This window comes from Myotis nattereri, assembly GCF_964212035.1.
Source record: "Myotis nattereri genome assembly, chromosome: 14".
Taxonomy (NCBI): domain Eukaryota; kingdom Metazoa; phylum Chordata; class Mammalia; order Chiroptera; family Vespertilionidae; genus Myotis; species Myotis nattereri.
Genome location: NC_138089.1, coordinates 39,426,085 through 39,443,472, shown reverse-complemented (window position 1 = coordinate 39,443,472; position 17,388 = coordinate 39,426,085). Strand labels below are relative to the sequence as shown.

At 34.1% G+C, this 17,388-nt stretch overlaps 1 protein-coding gene across 1 annotated transcript in view; it reads left to right on the top strand.

The window, feature by feature from the left end:
• Positions 1-17,388, top strand: part of TBC1D5 (TBC1 domain family member 5) — a 445,542-nt gene that overhangs the window by 95,355 nt on the left and 332,799 nt on the right. The window contains exon 3 of the mRNA XM_081105933.1: positions 12,706-12,907. The gene's annotated coding sequence lies outside the window, so the exon portion shown is untranslated. The remainder of the gene's footprint in view (positions 1-12,705; positions 12,908-17,388) is intronic.

The window sequence follows — 17,388 nt, the reverse complement described above, 5'->3', positions numbered from 1 at the left end:
GGGAAGGAGGATTTTAGGAAGGAGATCCTGGTTTATTAGGGCTACAGAGAAATCAGGGAGTATAAATCTTGGGAATGGAAATTACATTTGGACCATGGGGAGAACAATTTTAGTAATTTAAAAAGACAGGAGTTAGGTAAAAAGGAATTTGTACTTTTGTAAATATGATATTGAAGGAAAATGTCCCATAAGAAAAATGGGAAGAATTTTTGAAAAGTTAAACAATTACCTGTCCAATTCTTTTTTCTAAATCACCAACTTACTCCATACACAAGAATAAACTGAAAATGGATAAAAGACTTAAATGTAAGCTGCCAAACCATAAAGGTCCTAGAAGAAAACATAGGCAGTAAAATCTCAGACATATCTCCTGACAATATATTTGCCGATATGTCCTAGGGCAAGGGAAACAATGGGAAAAGTAAACAAATGGGACTACATTAAACTAAAAAGCATTTGCACAGCAAAAGAAACCATCAACAAAATGAAAAGAAGACCCATTGTATGGGATAAGGTATTTGCCAATGATACATCTGAGAAGGGGTTAATTTCTAAAATATATAAAGCACTTATACAAATTAACACCAGGAAGATAAACAATCCAATTAAAATATGGGCAAAGGACCTGAATAGATACTTCTCCAGAGAGGTTATACAGATGGGCAGTAAACATATGAAAAGCTCAATGTCACTAATCACAGAGATACAAATTAAAACCACAATGAGATATCACCTTACACCTGCCAGAATGGCTACCATCAACAAATACCATGTGCTAATGAGGATGTGGAAAGAAGGGAGCCCTTGTGCATTGGTGGTGGGAATGCAGATTGCTACAACCACTGTGGAAAACAGTAGAGGTTCCTAAAAAATTAAAATAGAACTGCCTTTTGATCCAGAGATTTTACTTCTGGGAATATATCCTAAGATTACTGAAACACTAGTTTGAAAGAATATATGCACTCTTATGTTCATTCCAGCATTGTTTATAATAGTCAAGATCTGGAAACAGCAGTCTCCTTCCATCATGGGAGGCAATGGTTTTGTGAAGTAATGTCACCCCAATAAATTCAATAAAAATAAAAAAGAAGCCTGCTGACACCTCAGTATTGGACTTCTAGCTGTTGCAGTTGTGAGAAAAGAAATTGCTGTTGTTTGAGACAAAATAAAATAAAACAAAAACAAAAGTTAGACAATTAGTCAAGTAATACCAGTCCTTCTCTAGACTTTGAAAATGTTTATAAAATGTGAAATAAGTAATAATTGAAAAAAATCTATCATGGATTAGAAACCATTTTAGAGGTAGGAAATGAAAAGTATGGTTAAGTTGGCCATATTAAATGGAGTGGTATATAGAAACAGTGGGAGCCCGTTGGAAGCCTATAGTAAAACATTCCAGACTTAGGTATAGGAAGCAAAATGCTGGTAAAGCAAATGATGAGGAGAAAGTGCAGGAACATTGCTGAAGGCTACATGGCTGTCCTGGACCTGGCAAAGTACTCTCATTTTTTGCAGTTGCAAAGTGATTCTTAAGTAAATTGAGGTATGTTTTACTAAGAATAATGAGTTCTGACTCACTTTTTCTGATATAAGAAAGAAATTATAGGATATGTTGGAGATATTTTAGAATATATCTAGAGTTATTGGGCTGCTCTGAGGTTCTTGCCACCAAAAGGCAACAAATTATATATATATATATATATATATATATATATATATATATACACATACATATATATATATAATAATAATAATTATTTTTTAATATATTTTTATTGATTTCAGAGAGGAAGGAAGGAGAGAGAAATAGAAACACCAATGATGAGAGAATCATTGATCAGCTGCCTCCTGCATACCCCACAGAGGGGATTGAGAGCACAACCTGGGTATGCGCCCTGACCAGGGATTGAACCGTGACCTCCTGGTTCATAAGTCGACGCTCAACCACTGAGCCACGCCAGCTGGGCAAAAAAAAAAAAAAAAAAAAGAAAAAAAAAAGAAAAGAAAAAAGATATTTTAATTACAGAGGCAATTTGGTATAAGAATATATTGCGATGAAAATGCAACATATCTCTGGAGGGGAGTACCTTATCCCACTGTTATCAAACCATAGCACTCATAAATGTGTAGTTCTGGTTAATGAGTCTTACTAAAGACTTAATGCAACTATATAAGGCAGTGATGACGAACCTATGACATGCGTGAACTCATTTTTTTGGTTGATTTTTCTTTGTTAAATGGCATTTAAATATATAAAATAAATATCAAAAATATGTCTTTGTTTTACTATGGTTGCAAATATCAAAAAAATCTATATGTGACATGGCACCAGAGTTAAGTTAGGGTTTTTCAAAATGCTGACACACCAAGCTCAAAAGGTTCGCCATCACTAGTATAAGGCAACAAAAAGGAAAGAGATAATCATGAATCAGGGAAAGTAGACATAGTAAGTTAAAATAAGAAATCTTATTTTTGTATGAATACTGCAAACTTTGTGAATTTTTGGATGTCTTAACTTGACTATCATATCTGAAAACATGATTTTGTTTCTTCCCTTTTTTACTTATTATTACCTTTCATTTTATTTTTATCTTATTGTGCTGTCTTAAAGTTTTAGTATAATCTCCAGTAAAAGTGGTAGTGGGGTGGGGTGCTCAGTGGTTCGGTATTTGAGTGTTGACCCACTGTCAACCCATGCACCAAGGGTTTGATTCCTTGTTTGATTCCTGGTCAGGGCACATGCCTGGGTTGCAGGCTCTTTCCCCAGTGGGGGGCGTGTAGGAGGCAGCAGATCGATGATGTTTCTCTCTCATCAATGTTTCTCTCTCTTCAATGTTTCTATCTTTCTCACTCTCTATAATAAATAAAAATATATTTGAAAAAAGTGATAGTGGGCATCTGTGTCTTATTCTTATTTATTTATTTAAATATATCTTTATTGATTTCAGAGAAGAAGGGAGAGGGAGAGAGAGATAGGAATATCAATGATGAGAGAGAATCATTGATCAGCTGCCTCCTGCACACCCCCTACTGGGGTCGAGCCCGAAACCCAGGCATGTGCCCTTGGCTGGAATTGAACCTGGGACCCTTTAGTCCACAGACTGACACTCTATCCACTGAGCCAAACCAGGTAGGGCTCTTATTCTTTTTTGAAAAGGGAATGTCTCTGATGTATCACTATTATGTATTCTATTTCTTAGAGATTTTGGAAAGTTTTGTTTCATTCACTAAATCACTTTAAGGTAGTTTTTTTTAATGGTTTAAGTTTTTTAATAGTTAAAATTAATTAAAAAATCACGAATGGTGTTGATATTATAAAAAATTTTTTCTGCATCTTATGAAATGATGTGATAGCTTTGCTACTAAGAGGTTGGTTGCATAATATGCAGTATTTTAATAACACACAACCTTCAATAAACAAAAAGATTGTTAGTTGTTCTCCGGGAAATGAGCAGTCATTTTTCTTCTTGATTACTGTAAGCCCTATTTTGAATCTTATGGGCTGTGGTACTGATTGCAGCTCTTCAGAAGTCAAGTCAGTAGGAACAAAACGGGGGATCAATAAGGTCAGCTACGAATTTGCAAATGTACTCTAGTTTTTTTTATTTTTCCTTAAAGCTCAAACTTGGTTTCTTTTTCTTCATAAACTTGGGTAACTGCAGGTTTCAAGTATAAAAAATAAAACATTTATAGTTAGATGCAGGTACATTTTGTTGTTAATTAGAATGAGTACAGAAAGATGGATAATGTGGATTAAAATTTACATGGAGTTCCAAGTAAAAGTATCTCTCATGTTTGAGGGAGGCTACGAGGCACTATAGGTCAATATGTAAAACTTTAAATTGGATTAAATATGTATTCCATTTTTATTCACTACCATATATGGAATTTTTTTATAGTGCACACTAGATGTTATTGAGAAAATATTTTAAATTGTAGTTTGTATTAATGGTTTGTAATTACCTCAGTCTAATGATAATTTTTTAACTTCTTGCAAATAATGAAGGTTTAAAAATTATTACTTTAATAAATAATTACCTGACTCTTTAGATCGCTTTTCTTCTCTGAAATATTACTTGTATATTACTTCCCAAAAAGATGTTCTGGAAAATGCCTGATTTAATTTTAATAGCAATAGCAACTTTTACATGGTTAATCATTTTCTTCAGTAAAATTGAATTAACTGTTGGAGGGGAATTTGATTAAGATATTTCTTTTTAGTTTTTCCCTCTTTCTTATTACGTCCTGCATCATAGCCAGAGTAGGGATTAGCTGTCCTTTCTGAAGCTATGGGTGTGTATCAAGAATTTTTGGGGGGGCCATGTTATGATTTACTAGTTTTGGTTTATTTTTGGTTGTTGTTTTTGTTTAGTATAGAAATAACCTGTGTATCAAAGTGTATGCTTTGATTTTAACAAAAATATTTTTAAAATGTCTGATGGGAACCTTATCAAAGTTTATTGTTTTATAAAGTGCATTATTTGACTTTGGTGAAGAATAGCCTGTCATTTAAGTATATTAAATTAAACATTTCTTATGCTAATGATTTTTATTTCAAAAAATTATTATTAAAATTTCTATATAAATTAATAATTAATAATTTTCCTTTTAAATAAGAATGTATCAGTTCTTTATTTTGCTTTAGCATTAATGATAATATTCTTATGTTCTATATACCATAGCTGTAAAGATATTAGTAAAATAATAGAATAAAAATACTTGACGAAAATTCCACTGACCCTACTGTGGGAGAGGCAGGAAGGAGGACAGTAAGGTAGTGATGGAATAAAATACCTCTTTTTGTTGTGTTCTAGTCTAGCGATTTTCAACCTTTTTCATCTCATGGCACACATGAACTAATTACTAAAATTCTGTGGCATACCAAAAAATATATTTTTGCCTATCTGACCAAAAAAAGTCATAATTTTGATTCATTCATACCAGATGGCTATTGTTGTGTTGGCTATTGTCATTTTTTTATTAGACAATTTAAGAGAAAGAGGTCAAATCCCCTGAATGAACAGTTAGGTATTGCATGTTTTAAAAATTCTAGACCATTGTGCCTGCCAAGGCACATGGGTTGAAAATCATTATTCTAGACCAGTGATGGCGAACCTATGACACGCGTGTCAGAGGTGACACGTGAACTCATTTTTTTGGTTGATTTTTCTTTGTTAAATGGCATTTAAATATATAAAATACATATCAAAAATATAAGTCTTTGTTTTACTATGGTTGCAAATATCAAAAAATTTCTATATGTGACATGGCACCAGAGTTAAGTTAGGGTTTTTCAAAACGCTGACATGCCAAGCTCAAAAGGTTCGCCATCACTGTCCTAGACTATCACAGTTTAGAAGATGGAGCCTAGCAAGATACCTTTGCCTAGAACTACAGAGCAGGCTCATATGATTTATCCTTTTTTTTAGAGTATAATACAGTAGTCAATAATTTGGTGAGTGATCTTTTGAGAAAAAGTCTATCCAGTATCATGAAAACCTTTAATTATAAATTATTGGATGTTAACAAAGCCCCTTTCCCCCCTTAACTCATAGTAACCTCACAAGATTTGTCTGTTGCAGTTAAGCATCTCTCTCTATATAAAGGGTCAATATGCAAAGTGTCCCCTTGGGAATTCGATCGCTCGCTATGATGTGCGCTGACCACCAGGGGGTGGCGCAGAACAAAGGAGGGCCTCAGCCAGCAGCCGGGCACCAGGGAAGGAAGGTCCCAGCTGGCAGCCAGAAGGCCCCGATTGTCCCTGATCACTGGCCAGGCCTAGGGACCCTATCTGTGCACGAATTTTGTGCACTGGGCCTCTAGTGTTAATATATGCATGTTAGTATATACTGTTATACTTCCCCAAAATGAAGTACACTTTCCTGATCTTTAATCACAGAAGTTGATAAATTGAACCTCCGCATATGAGGAACTTTATTTTCCTACATAATCAATTTTTTCTACAGGATTAAAATGGTACTTTTAGGTTCTAAAAATCAGAAGAGTTGAGCAGATTCTATTTGCTAAAAATGCTAGGTAACTAGACAATCTTAGTACATGTAAGTTCAGTACATTACTTATAATTGAGTTCAAAATATCCAGTTAATGTGCCTAGGTCTCATTCATGCAAAGACACCATGATATTGTTAATTATGGGGATCTGGGAAGGCTGGCACATTAAGAAGTGCAGCTCTACTGCTCCATAGAGAGGTTTTTGTTTAAGATAGAAGATTATCCCAGAAGACAACTTTACCAATCTAAAGATGATTGTTTTGGGTATGTGGAAGCCTAAGGCTAAGTTGAACTTAAAATATCATGGCTCCTAGCAAATTAATAGAATATTGTTATGTGAAGGTTTTTCTAAGTATGAAATCTTGGTTAAATAACATTCATAGTAGATTGAGCTGCCACGGGTCAAAATAATCATAGTTAAAAGAACATACACCACAGTGGTTTTTATTTTGAATTCAGTTATTTTAAATTCTCCTGCTTGGTAATTAAAATTGTTTACCAATCACATACTCAGTGCCCCATTTGAAACATGTTTTGACTGAGGAACTCAGGTAAGTGTAGACAAGTTCTTTGTAGGGAAAATATGGAATTGCCTTCAGGAAGTACTTTAATCAGCTCTTTGGAACTCTTTCCAGTGGTTATGTCAACTTTGGGAATGAGGTAGAGAGAAGCCATGGATCTGAATTTTTAGATTTGCTCTCAAATATTCTTAGTATGGTAATTTTATATTTGGAGATTTCCCCTGGGATTTATTTATATTAATTGCACATCTATACACATTGAAGCACAGGACATATTTTGGCTTGTCTAGCTAACTTGCTTTAGGAATATTTGAGAAGGAATGCCATTGAAAAAGCCTGACTGTCCAACTGTACATACCAGTATATGTATGTATGGTCTGTCAAGGATAATATATTGAAGACTATCTAGGAATTATTAATTTAGAAATTTTAATCTAAAATTAATGTCTATCATATTGACTGAAGTGCAGAGCTCGGCTAAGTACATTTTCAGAGGAAGCTTTCTTATAGTACTGAATACAATATATAATGTATTTCAGAATGAAAATTAGTGAAAAGAAATCAGTGTCTAAGCTCCATCAATCGCAGATTTCAGTATCATTAGCTCATTGGTTTATGGTTAAAGGACACAAACTTCACTTTAAAAAAAAATATTTTATTGATTTTTTTACACAGTGGAAGGGAGAGGGATAGAGAGTTAGAAACATCGATGAGAGAGAAACATCGATCAACTGCCTCCTGCACACTCCCCATTGGGGATGTGCCCGCAACCAAGGTACATGCCCTTGACCGGAATCGAACCTGGGACCCTTGAGTCCGCAGGCCGATGCTCTATCCACTGAGCCAAACCGGTCAGGGCCACAAACTTCACTTTTGATTTGTAGGTTTTCAGGTACTCCAGTGAGATGGAGATATATAAATCACTTTAATTCACCAGGGCCAAGGATCATTTCTCAAAAGACTGAGTTTGGGTGTTATTCATTCATTCATTCATTCATTCATTCATCCATTCATTCATTCATTCATTTTTAATGTCCTAAGAATAGGTGCCTTATTTGGGCTTCTGGCCTTAGAGAGTAATAACCAATTACCTCAGAGTTCTTGTTGAATTTCTAGTATGCAAAAACAAAACAAAACAAAAAAGCAAAAAAATATTATTTTTAAAAACCAATAATACCAGAAGTTTTGGTAATAAAATCAAAAGTTTTTATGATAAAACCAGAAGTTTTGGTATGCTATATCATATTTATGATTTTCTTTTCATTTTACCAATTTATAGTCTTTTAACCTCAGAGAGCATTTTTCTTAAGAGTCTTTGAATATACTTGATTTTATACATTTTATTGCAGTATGAAACCAGAGTAATAATTTTGCTTGGAATATCTTTAAATATTTTAAAAGTGTTTTTGAAGAATACATTTAAAAAGTTACTGTTATGAGTGGCAAAAGAATGACATTAGTAATGTAAATTAATTCACTGCTGTTTTATTGAGTTAGTAGACTGAAAGCACTGACACATGTATAATCTTCCTGTATTTATTTTGCTGGAGTGTTAGTTTGTTGCTTTTTGTTGTTGTTTTGTTTAACCCATCCTTCACTCTCCTCCTTTTAGCTTATTATCTGCATCTGTGGGTCCATTTCTGTTTTGTTTATTCTTATTTTAAATTCCGCATATATGTGAAAGCATGAGGTATTTGTCTTTGTCTGATTTATACCATTTAATATAAAAGTGCTCTATAGGCTCATCTGTTCATCTTTCCATGGACACCTAGGTTGCTTCCATATCTTGGCTATTGTAAATCATGCTACAATGAACATAGGGGGGCATATATCTTTTCTAATTAGTGATTTTTTTTCTTTGTATAGATAACCCAAAGCGGAATTGCTGGGTCATTTGGCAACTCTACTTTTAATTTTTTGAGAAATCTTTTTCTTATTCTCCATAATGGCTGTACCAATTTCCAATCTCACCAACAGTGGTTCAGTTTTCTCCACATCCTCACCAGCACTGATTTGCTTTTTTTTTTTTAAAAAAAAAATTCTAGCCATTCTGACAAGTGTGAGGTGATATCTCATTTTTGTTTTGATTTGCATTTTCCTGATGATTAGTGATGTTGAGCATTTTTAAATATGTTTGTTGCCATATGTATGTCCTCTTTGGAGAAATGTCTATTCAGGTCCTCTTCTCATTTTTTAATTGGATAGTTTTTATTGTTGTTTTTGTTTTTTTGTTTTTCTTGGTGTTAATGGAGTGTTAGTACCAAACCTACTAAATATGTAGTATAATGCAAACTTTTGTATTCAGCTGGATTATTTATATATATATATATATATATATATATATATATATATATATACATACATACATACATATATATGTATATATATATACATACATACATATATATGTATATATACACACACACACACACACACATATGTAATTCAGAGTGAGATATTACATGAATAATACCTTTCTGATCGCATATTCAACAGTATTTCTTTAGGTCTTTGCTGATCTCTGGACTAAATCAGTCTCCTGTTATAAAATCTCATGGTTCCCCACTGTCTATATTTTTAATAGCATTTATCTCTGCTTACAATTATGTATTTGTATGGTTATTGGGTACTACTGTCTGTTTCCCCAAATAAAATATAAGTTCTACCCTGAGACCATTTCAATGTCTATAAACAGCCCTGACAATGGAAGAGAAATATTAAATGACTGACTGATGTACATAACTAGTGATTAATTCTAAAGTGAGGTAAGTACACATGGAGTTACAGTGGTGGCATTTTAAGCATTGTTACTTGGCAGTATTTTAGTTATTGTAGCATTGGCTTTAATCAGTCTCTAATTTTACTTTTTCTATTAAATCTAAGTGTAAGTAGTATTTTGAGTTTTGAATCCCCCAGTTCAGATTAAGAGCTGCCAGAAGTTGATTGTATTTGAGTGAGCGTTAGAATGAAAACTTTCCCCTTTCCTCCCATGTGCAGAATATTTGAAGTTTACAGTTCAAAAAAGAAATAGTTGGTTACATATTCTTGATGTTTACTATATGGAGAGTGTTCATTTATGTTAGTTGCCTAAAGCATTAAGATTTTGAAACACAAAACTTACGAAGTCAAAAAATCATAGTGGTTATAATGGGTTTCTCAGCTCTTATAAAAGTAAAAGAGAAATCAAGAAGATTAATATAAATAGTTGGAATTATGAATTATGTTTTTGTGGTGCGTTTTTGGTATTTGGGCCTTAATTTACTGCATGCTTTGTTGGCATATTGAAATGTTCTTATGAAAACCCTTAAAATTTTAGTATTTTTTTTGAAAATTGGTTTATTTCTTTGTTTACATTTAAAAATTAGTGCTTTCAATAAGGTTTGCTTTCCATCTATCCTGAATTCTTCCTAGGAGTACACAACTTCAAAAGTAAAGAGGCACAGTCAGCAGAAAAAAAAAGAGGTGGTCTGAGCATTTATGCATTAAATATGCATGTTAATTAAGAAAGAAATTAGAAAAATATGAAAACAGATGTTACATAAATTATTGCAGTCCCAGAGCAGCAGTAACTTATACACTGACAATAATTTTTATATATGCATATGTCTATTTCTAGATTTCTCAGTATTTATACAATTCCATAGAGAATAACTAGAAAAAGAACTGGTATATCCTTTCAGTGAGATTGTGGTAAACATTCCTTCTGCATGTGGATTGCTGAGGAAGACTACTGTACAGATAGTGTTCGTGTCTCCTGATTCTCCTGTAGTCTTTTTCCTCCCTTGTGGTTTCTCTGATGGTATGTCAATGAGATCTTTTATTGGACATGTCCTATCAGAACAAGAAAATAAATTACAATCCTAACAGTGTAAGAAATGTAAAATTGACCTGGGTATAAAGTGTGTATTTAGAAACAAAACAAATTGCAACTACTCAGGACACTGATTGTAGTGTCAGTTTTTCTTTTGGCCACTGTCACACTTTCTGAAGAAATAGCCATTGTTCTCTGAATAGTATTGACACGTTAGTACGACAGTATATATTGTGTTTCATAAGTACACATCAAATACACACATGTTGGAATATTTAAAAGATACTTAATGTCTTTCACTTTTAAAGAGTAATCCATAGAATAAAAATGGTCTGTATTGCCGAAACCGGTTTGGCTCAGTGGATAGAGCGTCGGCTTGCGGACTGAAAGGTCCCAGGTTCGATTCCGGTCAAGGGCATGTACCTGGGTTGCGGGCACATCCCCAGTGGGGGATGTGCAGGAGGCAGCTGATCGATGTTTCTCTCTCATCGATGTTTCTGGCTCTCTATCTCTCTCCCTTTCTCTCTGTGAAAAATCAATAAAATATATTTAAAAAAAATGGTCTGTATTTTGACAAGGGAAAGATGAGAAACTAAGTTGCTAAACCACATTATTTTAGTGGTTTAGCAACTTTATTTCAACCATCCAGAAAAACCTAGTAAATATGTTGCTGTCCAAGGAGCTGCTGACAATATTTAGATATTTTCCATACATCTATTTATATAAAAGGCTAATATGCTAAGTGTCCATCTGACCAGTAGCTATGACGTGCACTGACCATCAGTGGGAAGACACTCAACACAGGAGCTGCTAAGATGCAGTGACTTGGCAGTGGCAGTTCTGGGGTGATGCACCTCAAAACCAGAGAGGAGGGAGCCCGATTTCTTGTGAGGCCTTGCAATTCCACCTTTGGTCATGGGTTATGTTATTGCTGAGGCACTGTTGGCCCCAAATCTGGTTTATTGTACACTTTTGTTTGCGTTCCACACCCTGTACGACAGCAACTTTGCAGAGTGCCCTCTCGCACTCCAGGACCCCTGAAGGGATGTTGGAGAGCCAGTTTTGGCTCTATCCCTGCAGGCCTGGCTGAGGGACCCCACTTGCTGGAGGGACCCCACCTGCTGGAGGGACCCCACTCATTCCACAGACTCCCCTCGAGCCACTGCGCCGCCCCAGGTGCAGCCAACCAGGAGGGGACTGCAGGAGGTTGGCTCGTGTCAAGCCCATTTTGCTCAGTCTCACCCCGCCGGCAACCTTCTAATTAATTTCCTTTCAGTGTGCACAAATCCGTGCACTGGGTCACTAGTATATAATTTAGAAACATGCTGTTTATAACTTTTTCAGATGAGATTGAAAGTTAAAACGAGAAAATGCTGCATTAGAATGTGATAAAACATTCTTAACAATCAAAACATGAATTACGTTGAATACAAGAGCATAAAACATTGTTTGGAAATCTGTTTAGAGATCAATCCTACATATATTTGTATTCTTCAGAAATCCTGTTTTATTTGGTCTTAGTAGTATATGATGCTAAAATGTAGTTAAGGAATTAATTTTTCTGAATCTTAGTAGATTTCAGTTCTGTTATCCTAATATTTTTCAGTTTTATGTTATTGATTTATGTTTTACATTATATTGCCTAATTATTGTTATGTGCTGAGCTACTGATAAGCTCTAAAAGATTTTTGGGAGTAAACTAAACTAATATAGGATGAAATCTAGAGGAGAGTGATAATATGTTTAGTAAATTATTATTATTAAGAAGTTCTTGGCTTATATTGGATAGATATTTAAGAAAATCAGTTGTCATTCTTACAGATTTTGTATAGAGAGAGATTTGTGTCAGATATGATTTGTGAAAGTATATTATTAAAAGTGATAAGATATTTCGGCAAAAAGACTATTGTCTGTATTTTAATTTTATATCTTATTAATGCTTTGGAATCCACTTTCAATGGAATTTTTTCCATATTTGTTTTCAAATTTCCATTATTTTATGTGATTTTATTGCGTGATATTATTTTATTATGTATTAATAGAGTAGTGTATTTGTTAGTTGAACATTTTTATGTCATTGCAATGAAATGAAGTTGTATGATTTGTGTTATAGTGAAGTATTTTGGATTTTTTAAATATTATAATACCTTTTATTTTAGGTATTATAAAATGATTCCCTTCCTTCCAGGAGTTAAAATAGAAAATGGGAAGAGTGATTAGTGACTAGACTAACATTTGTCCTCTAAAAACCCAAAATATTATCACACATTTTTTTCAGCCTGCCTTTTGCATTTTTGCTCTGGTTTAAGGTTCCTTCTGGAATAGGAATATTTGAAGCTATTTTATTTGTTTATTTTCTAGGTATTTGCCGATTTTCCAGCAGCTTAGTTGAAGAACTCTGCTGATCTATATTTCCTGATTCTTCGTTACTTCAAATTTCCAACTAAGACTTGTATTCAGAGAACTTTCTTATACGGAGCCTGAGGAATTCTTTGACACATAACAAGAGCATGCATTTTCAAGTGTCAGTTAGGTTTGTGGATCAATAAAGTTCTTCTAAAAGGTAAGCATATATTTATTCAAAGTTTACCTTTAAAAACTTAATATTATTAAGACCTGCCTTACTTTATTCAGGCTTTATAACAAAAATACCATAGACTGGGTGACCTGTAAACAACAGAAACTTATTTTTCACTGTTCTGAAGGCTGGGAAGTCCAAGATCAAGGTACCGTAAGATTCTGTGTCTGATGAGAAGATGGTTGTCTTCTCACTGTGTCCTCACATGGTAGAAGGAAAGAGAGAGCTCTCTGGGGTCTCTTCTTACAAGGGCATTAAAATAATTCATGAGGGCTGCACCCTCATGACTTAATTACCTCCCAAAGGCATTACTCCTAACACATTGCTTTGGAAAGGCAGATTTCAACACCTGCGTTTTAGGGGGCATAAACTTTCATTTCAATAATACCCTTGCTATAATGATGTGTTCGTAGATTCCTGTACAGAAAATATGTGTATGTATGTATTTGTGGGTGTGCATACTTGTGTGTTGATACACTTCTACTGGTTTTTGATTATAGGCTCATTCAAGGAATAATGTTGCCCTCTAACATAGTTACATAGAGATACCTGACCTGTTTCTCTCCACCTCGTATCTGTTCACCAGCTTCCAGTCTTTTCCTTTTCCTACTTGTTTTCTTTCTCCTTTATCTGAGCCTTCTAGGGGGCGTTAAAGTGTATTTCAATCAGCAGACTTAGCACTTTCTTTAGGGAATGCTTTTTGTATCCATCTCTTTCCTTTTTCTTTCTTCCCTCCCTCCAACAATCATTAATTTGTTAGAGAAGCAAGATTAGAATGATTGAACTTAGAGTTGAAGGTATCTTAGGTAGCACTTAGTCCCCCCCCATTTTTTTTTTTTACCACAATTTATAGTAAGAAATAAAATTTACATTTTAAGCCATTTCCCACAGATGCAAATGTACAAATGAAACGGAAACGAAAGTTCAGAGTTTTTAGCCTGACTACCAGGCTTTGCTCTTTTCTATTATATTTTTGTATGTTTTATTTAATACATGCTGGTGCTTATAACTAAATTTATTTCCCTATCCAATAACAGATCACTTTTATAATTTCAAATACCATGCCTCAAACTTTTTAAACAGGGGGCCAGTTCACTGTCCCTCAAACCGTTGGAGGGCCGGACTATAGTTTAAAAAAAAAACTATGAACAAATTCCTATGCACACTGCACATATCTTATTTTGAAGTAAAAGAACAAAACGGGAAGAAATACAATATTTGTATTTGCATGTGGCCCGCGGGCCGTAGTTTGAGGACCCCTGCCTTAGATCATTTGTATATTTGTTCATGACTGTCGTGTTAAAAAGGTAAATGGAATCAGGCAATTTGATGTCTGTCTCTGTCAGGTTGCTTTTATCCTGTCTCCTCTGTGCGTCTCATCTTTCTCCATTCAGTACAAGCTATCAAATGATTTGGTGAAAGAACTGGGTTATATACTGGGAAACTTTTAAGGTTCTTCTATAGTAAGAATAGATACAAATATTACTCAAAATTTGAACTGGGGATAATCTTTGATAGAATCATCCTTATACAAGGTGTGTATTTCTTTATTCTCTCCCTGTTTGCCCCATCTACATAAATTATATATGCTGATGTCCTTAAGTCATTCTTGGTTTAAAACATTTTTATCTTTTTCATATCAGCTTAGAATAACCCAGATATTTTCCCAAAGTGGTCTCTTCTAGTACCCATTCCCATTTCATGTAGCTTTTTTTTTTTATCCTTTTAAAAGATTACAAGCATTTTTCTGATTATAAAAGTAATATGTTGTCTTAGGAAGTTTGGTGTATATAGGAAGGTAAAAAGAAGATAAAAATTATTCCTAATCTAACCGTAGCAAAAGCATTTCTGAGAGGGAAGTTCATAGTGATAAACTCCTACATTTTTTTTTTTTTAAAAAGAGCTCAAATAAACAATCGAATTTTACACCTCAAGAAACTAGAAATAACAAGAACAAACTAAGCGCAAGGTTTATAGAAGAAAGGAAATAAAGAGCAAGAAATAAATGAAATAGAGACTAGAATGACAAGAAAAATTATCAATGAGACTAAGATGTTTATTTTAAAAAGGCAAAATAGACAAACCTTTAGCTAGGTGTACTAAGAAAAAAGGCAGGACTCAAAATTAGGAATGAAAGAGGACATATTGGAACTAATTCCACAGAAATACAAAAAATTATAAGCGAATACTATGAACAATTGTATACCAACAAATTGGACAACTTAGAGGAAATGGATAAATTTCTAGAAACACACAACTTACTAAGACTGAATCATGAAGAAATAGATAATCTGAACAGATCAATTACTATGAGGACATTGACTTAATAATTAAAAATCTCCCAGCAGCCCAGCAGGCATAGCTCAGGTGTTGAATGTGGCCTTTTGAACCAGGAGGTCACAGTTTGATTCCTAGTCAGGGCACATACCTGGGTTGCAGGCTCAATCCCCAGTGTGGGGTATGCAGGAGGCAGCTGAACAATGGTTCTCTCTCATAGTTGATGTTTCTGTCTCTCCCTCTCCCTTTCTCACTGATATCAATAAAATACATTTAAAAAAAAACCAAACAGCCCTAGCTGGTTTGGCTCAGTGGATAGAGCGTCAGCCTGCAGACTGAAGGGTCCAAGGTTCTATTCCTGTCAAGGGCACATGCCCAGGTTGCAGGCTCAATCCCCAGTAGGGGGCGTGCAGGAGGCAGCCTATCAATGATTCTCTCTCATTGATGTTTCTATCTCTCTCTCCCTCTCCCTTCCTCTCTGAAATCAATAAAAATATATTTTAAAATAAAAAAACCCAAAGAAACAAAAAACCTCCCAACAAAGAAAGGTACAGCACCACATGGCTTCATTGGTGAATTCTATCAAATATTTAAAGTAGAATTAATGCCAATTCTTCTCAAACTTGTCCAAAATATAGCAGCTAATAGGACGTCTGTCCCAGAACCTTCAATTCCATCCTAATAGTTTTTTTCAAGGCAAACTATTATCTCTGTGCGGTTTTATGCTAGTGGTATAATTTGAGTAACACAGAAGGATGGTTCTTCCTAAATGTTTCATTGATTTGAAATATATATATGTATATATATATGTGTGTGTGTGTGTGTGTGTATATATATATATATATATATATATATATATATATATATATGATATTTTTATTGATTTCAGAGAGGAAGGGAGAGGCAGAGATAGATAGAAACATCAGTGATGAGAGTCATTGATTGGCTGCCCCCTGCACACCCCCTTCTGGGGATTGAACCCACAACCCAGACATAAGCGCTTAACAGAATCGAACCCAGGACCCTTCAGTAGGCAGGCTGACGCTCTATCCACTGAGCCAAACCGGCCAGGGCTGCATTGAAATACTTTAATTGGAGGAGATATTTGGGAATGTAGGGAGAAGTTCTTGAAAGGGTAATTGTCTTTCTATTGACCCTAACATGCCATCAGCTTCAAGAGCAGATGCAATGTGAATGCATCTAATATTATTAACAAATATGTATTAACTATTCACTCTGTGGTAGATACTCAGTTAATCTGAAATAAATGTCACTTTAAAATGTTTTCTTTTAAAAAATGGTTCATGTCAGGAAAATCAATTTTTTGGGAAGTTTATTTGTGAAATTTTTTAGGTTTTTAATACACACAAACTAGGCATAACTCTCATTTTTTTGATAATGAAGTAACAGCGAACTTAAAATAAAAGTGAAATGTGGGAAATACAGAATATGTTTCACTTTCTCTTTCTGTTATTCACTTTTAAAAAGACAATGAGCAGTGAAATTGACCTCCTGTTCCTATAGTTCTGCTAGTCTTTTGTGGTACCTTGTAGACCTGAGAGAAGCGTCATGAATTGGAAGGAAAAAGTTATATAACATATAATCAGACAAATAGAAAATGGAACCTTTATAATTGAGAACTGACTGTTTTTATTCTACATAGAAATTTGAATTTTTATTTTAGATTAGTCCCATTTAGGAACAGCTGACTCATTTAAAGGGGATTTAAAAATTTTTAATTTGTAATGATTTAACCATTATGATATTAATGTTTTATTAACACAGAATGAGGTTTCAGTTATTAAAAGTATGTATTCAGAGTTTTATAGAGTGAACAATAATTTTGCCTCAACTTACAAGTTACTTAATTTCTTCAGAATGTAGTGAATATTGGCTGAAGATATTTTGAAAGCCTTAATTACTTGGAATATATTTGAAACCTCTCTTCTTATGTACTTCTGTGCAAAATGTTACATATTTTTGGATCATATATAGTACAGGCTTAAAGTTTTGAGTTTTCGATTTTCAGTCTTATAAAGGCTTATAAATATATATGGTGGTACTATTGGAGCTAAATAATTTTATATACATAATTGTCATTCAGCTATAGCTGCCTGGAATAAAATGTCTTGGAATAAGTAGTCATTTTCCATGTGAAATAACCATTTGAAAATTGTTTTTCATCTGAC